We start from the raw sequence: 12250 nt of genomic DNA on the forward strand, positions 1-12250 counted from the left end.
GCAGCTTGTGCTATAAAATCAATAGGAGCCCTGTCTGTGGCGTATGAGCTCCAGGCTGCACCTCTTCATCTTCAATAGGGCAGTGCCGCTTGATTTAGGCCAGTTTGAGTAAGAACCGAGCTGTCAGACGTAAGGTTTAGAGTCAGAGGAGCACATTGGACCTCCAGACAGGTGGATAGCTGCACATCTGCAGAGAAAATCATCCCGCAGCGCTGAATAAAAGCACAGAATATCTCAGGTTTGCGACTGGCTGAATACGAATATGCAGGTGGGCTTCTTTGTCACTGACATTACCTGAGGCTAGTCTCTCAAGAGGCTGTTTTGGTGGATAGGGAGGAATGAGGGTGTGCGGCCCTGAGGTTGGTCCCTTGCAAGGGTGTGCGAGGGCATCCATGCAGGCGGTATTGAGTGAGTGTCTTTTGGAGATCAGGGAGATCTGAGTCATAGACACAAAACAGGACAGGTTGATCGTGCGAAGATTACCAACAAAAGCATTGCTATTCCTCATGGGCGCCCACCAGCTCACTCCCACCTAGCAGTAGCCAGATAACTATCACACAAAGGTCATGTTTTTCAGGCAGTGCTTCCCCTTTCCCTCCCTCTTCACCTGTTTGGCCCTTTTGAGTCCTTTAACCTGACACCATCTACATTATTATGCAACCCTCAACCACAATGGAAAAACATGCCTGTGGCTACATTTCTGCAAAATGATATTAGAGTTGCACATTCCCTTAATTAACAACTTTTAATGGTTAACCATGGTTTTATTATAAGTGTTTGTTTTTTGGCTAATTGATTAGGCTACCATTTACCGTGGTTTAATAACTAGTTTTGTTTTAGTATTTTTTGTTTGTTTGTTTTTTTGGTAGAAAAAAGTGAAATGTCCAGTGAGTGGCGCTAAAAGCCTTTTCACTTTTATCTGAAACAGGTGAACGTGAATCTGGTGATTACATTAGTTGTGGTATCGAGGTAGGCTAGTTGAGAAATTAAATATAGGCTACAGTGGCGCTAAAATGTTCTATTGTGCCTTAAAATAACGTACCAATTAATCCTATAAAACTTAACCTATAGTTTTAAAAAAGCAAACGTGAGATAAAATGTAGGCTATTTACTAAAACAATCATGCCATGTTCGCGCCGCATCCAACGTTGTACCAAGTGAGCTACCGAACCGGTTTTATATGTTAGAAAAGCCTTGTGGAGCTGGTTATGTGATGCAAAGGCACAATGCATTAGCTTACAAATCATGCTCGGTAGTAACTTGTTTTGAGGTCATGTATACTATCCCACATGCAAAAATACTAATTTAGTTAATAGCCTACTATAAAGTTTTTGAACCATACTATAGTAAAGTACATACTGTATAGCTATATTATAGTATTTATTTACAACACTTTGTTAATGAATGCTACAGCATACTGTAGTATTAACTATAGAGAACTGATAAACTGTAATAAGTACTGTAGTATACGTTAGTTCTTACTGTATAATATACCCTCTATAAAACTTAAGTACAGTATTGGGTAAAGTAATTTATGTATGTAGCCTAGTTGTTATATTACCACAGCAACTATAGAATTATCACAGCAAACTAATTCAAGTACTTTACTATCAAACTGTTTTGTACAGCTAAAAATAGCTGGACGCGGACCGGAAGCTAGACCCATAAAATTTACAAATGGCTGCGCCCATTTTACGGCAAGAAAAAGGTGGATAGTATGGTTCAAAAACACTAGCCTATAGTATTTATTATAAATTACTATAGTATTTTTTCATGTGGGATTATGTGAGGAAACATGGCTACCACTGATGTTCGTTTCAGCTGGTAACTGCAGTGAATTTTATGCATATGTTTTGGGGTTTTGTAAAACTGTAGGTAGAGAAACGTTTTTCCAATGAGCCTAGGTTGATGACTGAAGAAAAGAAAAGGCGTGGAAACTTTGGAGAAACACCATAATTTCATGTTGTCTGAAAAAGCCACTGTTTTGCTCCCTGAGCATGCCTGTTAAGCAGCAGCAAGACTGATCGATGAAAATGAAAACAAGAGGATTTATGAAAACCTAATTTCTGTGCTGAAAAGGATGAAGGGAATTTTCGATGTGTGCTTTCTAAACAGGCTTTGATGATTCACTGGGTGAGTTATCTACAGGAGCAAGTGCAGGCTGCAGATTGGCTCCTCTCAGCCTGAGTCTGGAGATAGTCAGCCATCCTCACCATAACAATGTTTTAATCTCTGCCTGTCAATTCCATTTCCTCCATCTTAACTCTCACTAACTCTACAGGTGAGGTTTCTGCTCAAGTCTGACGTTGTCTATAAGTGAACCATTACAGGCAGTCTACAGATAACAGTAGATAGCTGCTATAGAAGAGTAATGAAGTTACAAATCATAAAAATGTTGAGATAATCCCATCAAGCACTTATCTATCTATATAAATACAATTTAATAAACCTGAGTAGCCACCCAAGCATATGGCTTATTTCTATTTATAATTATATATACAGTATTTATATAATTCTTATTCTATATTATAATTGAAATTAAAATTATGTTTCATTCTGTCCGAAATGTGAATCAGTAAATCAGTGATCATTTAACACAAACACATTTCAGTTTGCTATTTCAAAATAATAAGCAATAGATAGATTGTTCAAAAAACTCAGACGCTTTCTGAACATGTTTATATGATGAACTATGATAACTTCAAACTAACTATGATAACTTGAGTGGTTGCCATTGCTATTTGGCTGACACGCTGTATCTAATACAATGAAACAAGTCACTATGCATATACCATAACATTTTTTTTCACATCTCCCACAGAAATTCCAACATGTCCCACTTAAGCAATCATAACATTTTAGGGTGTCTGCCCATAATTCAGCTATTTTTGAAGTCTTTATTATACAACAATTTAGAGCACCTTTTATCAGAGACCAGAGACAATGCAGGCCTCATCCAGAAGATTCTAATCTGAGCTGCTGTGTCAACATTTTTAAAATAACTTCTTCTAGCGATAAAACACGCCTTATCTCTCCACCCTGCCCAAATAAATTAACGTGAAGGGATTGAGCCCCGGCCCGGACTCAAATCCTCCCAGACTATTTCACACAGGAGCAGGAGGATCAGATTTTGCATGACCTTCTCAATCACATCTTCAACTTCCTGCTGTAAGACAGGCCTGGGCACACAGACGGAGGCCAATGAACTCCCTCATTGTGACAGCAGTCAATCTATGAATAAAAGCCGCCCTGTGTGATGCTGTCTTAACAGAAAATGGGGAAACGGCTTAGGAATGTTTTTTTTTTTGTGGTGGAAACCCATTATTTCAGATTGATCTCATCATGGCCGTTGGCTAAAGCTTTGACTCTTTGTTGACTTTTACCGTGACTCTTCATTTCACCCGATTTTCGCGTTTGGTGGGTGTGCCGAACATCCTTCTCTCTCGTCTCCTTTTTGTTGAGTAACACTTCAGTTGCACGTTTTATTTTCTCATTTCTAGACTTTTATTTATTTATTCATTTTCTTCAGCAACAGCAATGCGGAGAACAGCTGAACAGGACTTCATTTAAATAGGCTTCCTCTAGTATGAAGGCAACATTCAGAGCAGCTATTCATAACTACCAGAATAATTTTATTCACACTCGGCTTGAATTGCTACGGAGAGAGATAAGGGGCTGAGGAAATGGCAGAGTCAATTGGTGTAAACAGATAATGACTGAGCCACTGGCTCGAGAGCCGCTTACCATATAGACGTAGGAGCAATGTAGCGCGTGTACTGACAGCACACTTACAGGGATAATAAAAAAATAACAGACGAGATGCGGCACTCAGATTAATCACCCACATGTTGCCAACAATTGCATCGTCAAATTTATCGTGCAAAGAGACAAGAACTCACTCGTGTTTGAAGCCTAATGGCGAAGTGTGTGCTTTCGCAAACACTCGGCAAAGAACAAAGACATGCATGTAGGACATCACGCGGCATTCAAGGAAAACAAAGCTAATTGCTGAGAGCTAGACGAAGCATTGAGAAAAGCGTATACATATTTATAAATGGTGACGTAGGAACAAAACACCAAATTACAGAAGCTCTCACTGGGTGGTCAATTTGAAATGCATGATTCTCCTTATGAATGACTAATTTGCCCAATTAGTGTAGGCCTTATTCCATTCTTTCTCACTAATGCACACTATAACGTTTAGATCTAATTATTTGCACTGTTTTGTGGACATGCTAATTGTACGATCAGATCTCAATTTCTTAATTGTCTCATTAGCCATGTAAAACGTTTGAAGTGATTGTGTTGGATTGTGTTGATTTCAAGTTTAGGGTCCACTGAATGTATTCAGAGACATCTAGATAGATGTTTCTCTCAGAACAGTTTTCTATGAAAGCTTTCACTCTCTATGGTTCCTAGCACAAGTGCTCGATGGTTAGCATCAGTTAATTTAGAGTGTAGTGTTTAATCAGGGTGAAATTGTTCTTCCTCGTAATGGTCCCTGCTAGAGATAAAAGTGATTGAGCGTAAAGACCTCCTTAAGCATGTGTTCATGGTTAAAGGCAGAATAGAAAAGATGGGAGTGACGTAGGAACAAACTGAACTAATTTTGTTAGTGTAGTTCATCTGCTGTATTTTGTGTGGCAGGTATAAAGCACTAAAAGCACTCCCATATGAAAGGGCAAAGACCCGAGTTTAAAAGGCCATTTTACTTTCCTTTTTGAATCTACTTATCTTTCACCAAAGTCCATCAGTGTACATCAGGGTCTTCAACCTTTTTCAGACTAAAGATCCCTTGGTGCACACTGTATAAAATTAGATATTTTATAAAACTAAGTGTTGTATTTTAATAGGGTGACTGTACAGCCTCTTTTCCCCATAGAAGTCCTATGACGAATTTCCAAATTACTTAAAATGTCTGGGTTTTGGCCTTGTTTTCCAACTGACGTGTTCTCTACAGTCCTTATACATTAAATGTACATGTATTATTGCATTGGCCATTCTCTGTAGATCCCACCACAATTATGTACAACGCCTATACGCTACTGAGCAAACTACTTTTCAGACATTACCTTCTCAAAAACATTATCTTTTCAAAGTCAAATCCCAGACATTTTAGGCAATTTAGAAATAAAAAAGAGGAAGTGTGGTCACCCTAGCTTTAAGACTGGCCTGTGTGTATATACCATATAGATGTTGTAAGAAAAATTGAAGAGGACTTTGACGATCTTGATGAAGAAGTTTATTGCAGCATAGCAGTGACAAAGTACATGTAGCACCTTGGGTTCAACGGAGTCGGAATGAGCCCCCATACATCCTAGTTAAAATATTTTATACATTTCCAGTTTACTACCCTACATGTAAATGGAGTTGCTCCTTTTGTAACAGCTGTAGTCTGTATGTTAATTAAGTTCTGACACCCCTTTGTCTGAGGTGGTTCTCCGTGTCCCACACTTGCTCCCATTTTACAATTGGTCACCTTTTGCTCAGGATGTGATCATCCCAAATGGTCTACAAACAACTGCTGACTTTCTTATTCTCTATAATAATTAAGCCATTTTGGGAAATGAGCATGATCAAATATATTGTGGAGTGGAAGTTGGGTCGAGGCAGACTATAGATTCTTACAATGTTATAGATATATATATATATATATATATAGACCATAGTCTAGACTTAAAATGCAATATTCTACAATATGTAATTATGCTAAAGTTCAACTAAGTGTTTTAAAACTAAAATTAGAAGTAAAATTAAAATGTACATTTATATATATATATATATACACTTTATTTTCACTTTTAAAATACCTATGAAGTTTTGCTTTAAGTTCTCTTACATTTGTTACTGAAAACGTGTTAATTTTTACAAATTATTTACTGCTCACTTGTTTCCTTAAAATGTTACTGCTATCATGTCTGTTAGGTGTAAGTTGACTGAAACCTTTGAAACTGCTACACCGAATAATTAATTCTACAGATGTCATCTAAAATTCTAATTAGATGTGCAGATCACTCAGGTACATAAACTGCATGACCCCAAAACTTCATAGTATTTCCAAGTCAATGAGAATTAGAGAAGTTGACAGAGCATCTGGATGAGGGAAAACAAGGTGGGGTTCGCATCTGTCTCCACCCAGTAGTCTCAAGCAAGCTGTCACCATACCATGGCAGATGATAGAGACACCTGGGCCTGTTACCCCGCTGCATGCACAAGACTTATATACCTCCGAGGTTAAACAGAGTGTGTGAGTGGATTGCTAAGTTGAGAACAACTGCATAGATGTGTGAGGAGGACACAGATGCATACATTGTGGGTGTCTGACTCTTCCAGCCTCGAAAAGACACACACACTTACTCATTCTACTCCCCACTGCAATCAGTGATCCCATTTAACAAGGTTTATTGGGCTGCATAAACAAGTGAAGGTCTCGCTCACTGAAAAAAATACTAGCCTAACATCTGGTTGGCTCTTTCCCAAATGCCAGGGGACAACCCATTCACTTTGATATCCCAATTAGCATCTTTTCAGGCCCTTTTTAAGTTCCTTGAACCGAGTGAAATGCTGTCAAACTGCTCACTTTCAAACTGAATATTCAACTAGCGTCAGAGGAAATCAGAGCCAAAGCAAACAACTAATAGGTTTCAATACAAAAATCCTCAAAACCACAGGAAAGTTACCCAGAAGACTTGGATCCCTAAAGACTAAAAACAAACTGAGAAAACAATTTGATGGCAATTATTTCACACAGAACGTGTGAATAAAAATGAAAGATGCTGCGCAGCAGGATGGAAAGAACACAGGGTCTCGAAACTTTTAAATTGACATGGTGTCTTCAAAACGCGTCACTCTTGAGAAAGATGCCAAGGGACTGTGCCAGTACCCACACTTGTAGTCTTGGCCACTTGAGACCTTTTTATTACTTAATTAGAAACATCAGTTACCAAATTGTGGCTGTTACATAGGGACTACTTAACATAATTTAAAAGTTTATTTTAAATTGCAAAGTATTAAAAATCAAAATATGTAAAACTTTATTGCATTTTTACATCTCTATAAGGGTGTGCTTACACTTGTAGTTTGATTTTCTTGCATCTTTTGGTCAGAAAAAATCTACAATAAATGGTTCACTTGTTGTTGTCATTTTTAACACCAAACCATAAAGATATAAAACAAAAGGCATAAAGATATGTTCACAACTTGACTGGACAGCTTTTATAATGTATATTTTGGGAACTTACTGAACATTCAAAGCTGCTGTGTGCTGGGTTAAATATGCTTGTTGTATTTGTAGATCTGCTGTAGGTAGACGCAGTACCAATGCCTGTATCGACTGTAATGGGCAACATTGCTCTTATGATGATAAGAACCAGGTGTGCAGGTAAGCATTTTGTCTTTTTTTAGGGTCACATTTTTGTGACATCACAACCTTTGTTTGGTTTGTTCTGATATCTTTGGTCCGTGCTGCATTCATATATCGAACCCCTGGAAAAGAAGGGTCTCGGTACACTTGTTTGTTGCGCACTAAGGTTCAGAAGGCAGCATTCACACTTCTTCAAATAAACCACACAAATAGTGCAGTCTCACCACAGTTCATTTTAATCAAACCAAAAGGTCGCAAGATGCAGTGCAGCAGAACAAAACAGAGAAACACACCCAAGGTTTAAGGTTTAACTTATTTTACCTTGAGAGGTGAGATGCTGTGAAAGACATGATAAAAGAGCGTGTGTTTACATAGAGAACAAAACAGCTCAGTGGTATGCGTTCTGTGTGAACTGGTTGTTAATTATCAATTCATTTTCAGTCAAAACAGCCACATGAAACAGGGATAAGTTTTTTAACTAATGAAGATAAACAGACCAAGACTAAGGCATCATATGTTTGCCAAGTCTTTAACAGCCTGTATCATGGTGAGTTAGACACAGTAATTTGTTATTCTAGATAAAATTAATCTGTTTTATGAGACGGCCATCTTCATCTTATCCAAGGCTGTTAGCGAAATCTCAAGAGCAAGATGACAAGATCTGGGCTCCAAATATGCCAATGAACATGGGCCAAAAAAGATTATTAACTTTCACAACGCCAACAGCAGATTTTCTCCTATAAGCATCGGATTACCTTTACTCAACAGTGTTTACCAGGGACTAGCTTAACTTTTAAGGGGGAAAGGTACTGTATGTGGACAAGTGATCACCGTAAATCAAGTCATGGCAAAGTACTACCCCATCACTTGTTGAAAATGCTGCCGTTTTCTGTTTTCTCAGCGCATATTCCGACCTTGAGCAGGGCAGCGGGCTAGACCCCTTCATTACTCCCATCCACATAGTCCTGCTCCTCTCTCAAGCGCTTCTGAAGCCCCCAAGGAATGTGACACTGACACACATGATTCACTGTATGGGTTAATGTCAGCTGCCAACACACATAGCACACCGCAATGAATCAGAGCTATATTTCATCCTACTCATCTATGAAGGGCTTGAAGGTATCTCCACTCTCACTGGGCTGCATATGAATATATATGAGGCCCCTCATGGCTCCTCTTGTCAAGTTTGTCACAGATATATTTATCAAGGTGTGATAAAGTGGAGGAATGCACATCATGTCTGGGAGTTATCCCGCACCCCCACCCTAGACTATATGAGTCTGTATGATAAAATGCTCAAGTTTTCAGGAACCAGCTATTGATTCAGCTATTTATTTCTTCCTGTCTGATGCTAAAATGATCACACCAGTGTCTGTGTTTCTATTAAATACATAAATAGACATCTTCTCAGTTAAGGAGAGTAATAACAATATAAATAATATGTTAACTAAAGTGTTGCGTAACAAGCGGTAAACCATGTAAAAATGACACAAAAGTTAATTCATTCATTTATTTTGTTAAATTATTGTGTTTCATGGACACTAATTCGAAAGTATGACATTTTGGATGTTTTTGAAAGAAGTTTTTCCAAGGTTGCATCTGTTTGATAAAAAAAGTATAGTAAAAACAGTAATATTGTGAGATATTATTACAATTTTAAGTTACTGTTTCCTATTTTAATATATTTGTAATGGAATTTATTCCTGTGATGGCAAAGCTGTATCGTCAGCTGCCATTACTCCAGTCTTCAGTGTTACGTAATCCTTCGGATGTCTGCTGATTTGCTGCTCAGCTGTATTTTGGTGATTATATATTAGAGATAAATGAAAGGAATTAGAGAAAATTTTTCATTTTTAACAATCGATATCTGTCTGTATTTTATGTTTAATTAATAATGCCAGTTTTTCATATTTTTATATTTAGATTGCTGTCATGTAACATTCTCTTGAAGGTAATTTAAAAAAAAAAAAAAACTCATAATTTAATGAAACTGTTAAATGTATTTTTTACCAAATCTAAAAATGAATATCCATTTTTCAGAATGAACATTGTAATGTGGTGCCTAAATTCACTTGTAGCAATTGTTATTTTTTAGTGTTTATTTTTCATTTATTTAGAAAATAGTATAGAATTTTTTGATCATTTACATGAAAATAATTATCGGCTTATTGCAGGAATTTATCTTTGCATCTCAATAGACTTTGTTTTATTCTTTACTTTCTGTATAATGCTAAGCTTTGTTTCTATTCCAAAATCTTCATGTTGGGAATAATTTCGTTTTAAAATACGAGCGAATTGAAATCTCCACTTAAGATAAAAACCCACAGGCAAAAGCAGAGGAGAGAAAATTGTCCTCCCTTAGGAGGTGAGAAGGAGCTTCTGGGATTCGATGACGGGCCGAGGGGGATTTTACCCAGGTGTTCACCAAGGGGCAAAGCTGGCTCCCAGCTGCCAGCTGTCACTACCAAGAGGGGAACCAAGAGAGAGCCAGTGACCCAAAAACTCCCTCCTTGAGCACAAACTCTCCTCGTCTCTCATTTCCCTTTTTGTGCGTCCGTATCAGATATGTGCAACAGGGACACTGCGCTTGCCTCGCATCGCGTCGGAGATGTCCACATCGTTTGCAATCATTTCCATGCATTTGTGTTTGCGTTTGCATCGGTACTCTCATCGACATGGGAGTAAATCAGAGCTTTGTGCGGCAGTTGAGGGAGGCAGCCTCTGTACACAATGGCTGATGATTTTGCTCTGTTCCCTCCTCCGCTGAAGTGCCAGAGCATCCTTCCTCCCCAAAGTGCACCTCTCCAAACATGCAATGATAGCGCTGATTTTAATTACCTCTCATGACTGCCGAGGTTGTGGCTGCCTGATGCGCAGCGGGGAGGATCTTTTGGATTTATCTCTGGAAACACCTGCATGCTTTTGCTCTCTCTCCCTCCTAGACAGATGTGTTCGGTCATCTCCTCTAAGCAATAAATGTCTTTGAAGTCTGAATAGGAAATGAAACGGTAATACAAAAAGAGTTCTACTGAAACTAACACTGCAAAGGTATTTATATACATATAACGACAATTACAGTCATCTGCCAGTGTGTTATATAAGACATAACAAATACCCCCTTTTTGTCTTCCCTTTTTGTATAAACACCTGCACAAACAAATTAGTTGGCATGATGAGGTTCTTCTTGGAACGTTATGCCACATGGATGCCCTTCACAAGAGCCTCTGGGGGATGCGTTCGGGACCCTTCACCTCATCAAACCCTGCTGCTGTCTTCAAAGCAAGAGACGCACAAATGAAAACACTCTACTTTAAGGAAATCTTGCAAATGTGTGATGACGTGAATTAGCTGAACGGTTACATAAGCAGTAAACCAACATAAATTGACACAATGGCAAAAATATTCATTTTATTTTATAAAATTATCATGGTGTAGGAATTTTTGATGTTTTTGAAATGTCTCATCAAGGTTGTATTTGAACAAAAATACAATGAAAACAGTAATACTGTCAGTTATTAATACTGTTTCAAATATTTGCCATCATTTGTGATGGCAAAACTGAATTTTCAGCATCACTACAGTCTTCAGTGTCACATGATCCTTCAGAAACCACCTTGATTTTTTTTCAATATTCCTTGATGAATAGAAAGTTAAACAGAACAGCATTTCTTTGAATTAAATATTTCGAAATATTTTTACACATTATAAATGTCTTTTATTCACTAAATAAATGTCTTTGCTGACACTTTTGATCAATTTAATGCATTCGTGCTGAATAAAAATATTAATTTATTTAAAAAAAATCTTACTGACCCAAAACTTTTGAAGTGTAGTGTTTGAAACTCATCTCATTTATTTTATCTCAACATTTATCCTAAAATTTCGTAAATAAATCTAAAAACAAATACCAATTATTGGAATAAAGTAAAAAAAGAACCATTCAATTATTATGGATAACAGCACAGATAATTTGATTTTGGAAGAATCTGATGAGAAATGTTACTTTTGATTGCTAACTTTAGTTTTATTGAGGTCTTTTTCTCAGGAGAAGTGAAAAACGGCTTTCCGTTTAATCTCATTGCTGCCTATACACAGAAACAACTGATATATTACAGTAAAACTTTCTTTTCTCCAGGGAACTCCACTCACCCCATTAAAAGATATGTGGGTGAAAGTAAATGAAATGTCAAAAAAAAGAAAAAAGCCATGTCAGTCTTTGAAGTGGAATGATTTAAATATCCCCTCCCACGGCTTCCAAAGTCAAAAACCTAACAGTCAAATTCATGTATGTGTTAAAGCTCACAGCACATCCACGCACGGTGTCCCCTGAAGGCCAGTGTTTGAGCAAAATGAACTGGATTGTCTGCTCGGGGCTGCTGGGGAGCAGATAATAAATGGCAGACAAGTAGGTGACCATCAGTCACTCCTTCCTTCTGAGAAAATTAGAGTTTGATGTGATAGCAGAGAGCCAAATGTTCCTATGCTCAGGGGCAACAGAAGAAAGTGCATCACTGCAGACATCTCACGACTTTATCTGGGTAAGTATGAGTGAGCAGCCTGACTGAACCTAGAGAGTGGGTGGAGTATTTTTTATTTATTTTTTGGTTCAGGTAGATCATATATTCATGAGTTATACCATAGGTCAAGACTGCCCCAAGCAGATAATATCGACCTTTGGAGAAAGAGGGAGGTAGAGAGAAAATATGACTGGTTTTATTCAGCCTTTACCAAAAGAAATGAACGACACCAAGGTGAAGTGCTAATGAAAGTATTGGGATAAATATTGAAGCTGTTTGGCTGCGACTGTTTAGCAAATTATTGTGCTCATGCACTCATGCATTATTAGCCTACACTTAATTGGGAGCGTCCAACAGAAACTTGCCAATA

This window comes from Barbus barbus (assembly GCF_936440315.1).
Source record: "Barbus barbus genome assembly, chromosome: 4".
Classification (NCBI taxonomy): domain Eukaryota; kingdom Metazoa; phylum Chordata; class Actinopteri; order Cypriniformes; family Cyprinidae; genus Barbus; species Barbus barbus.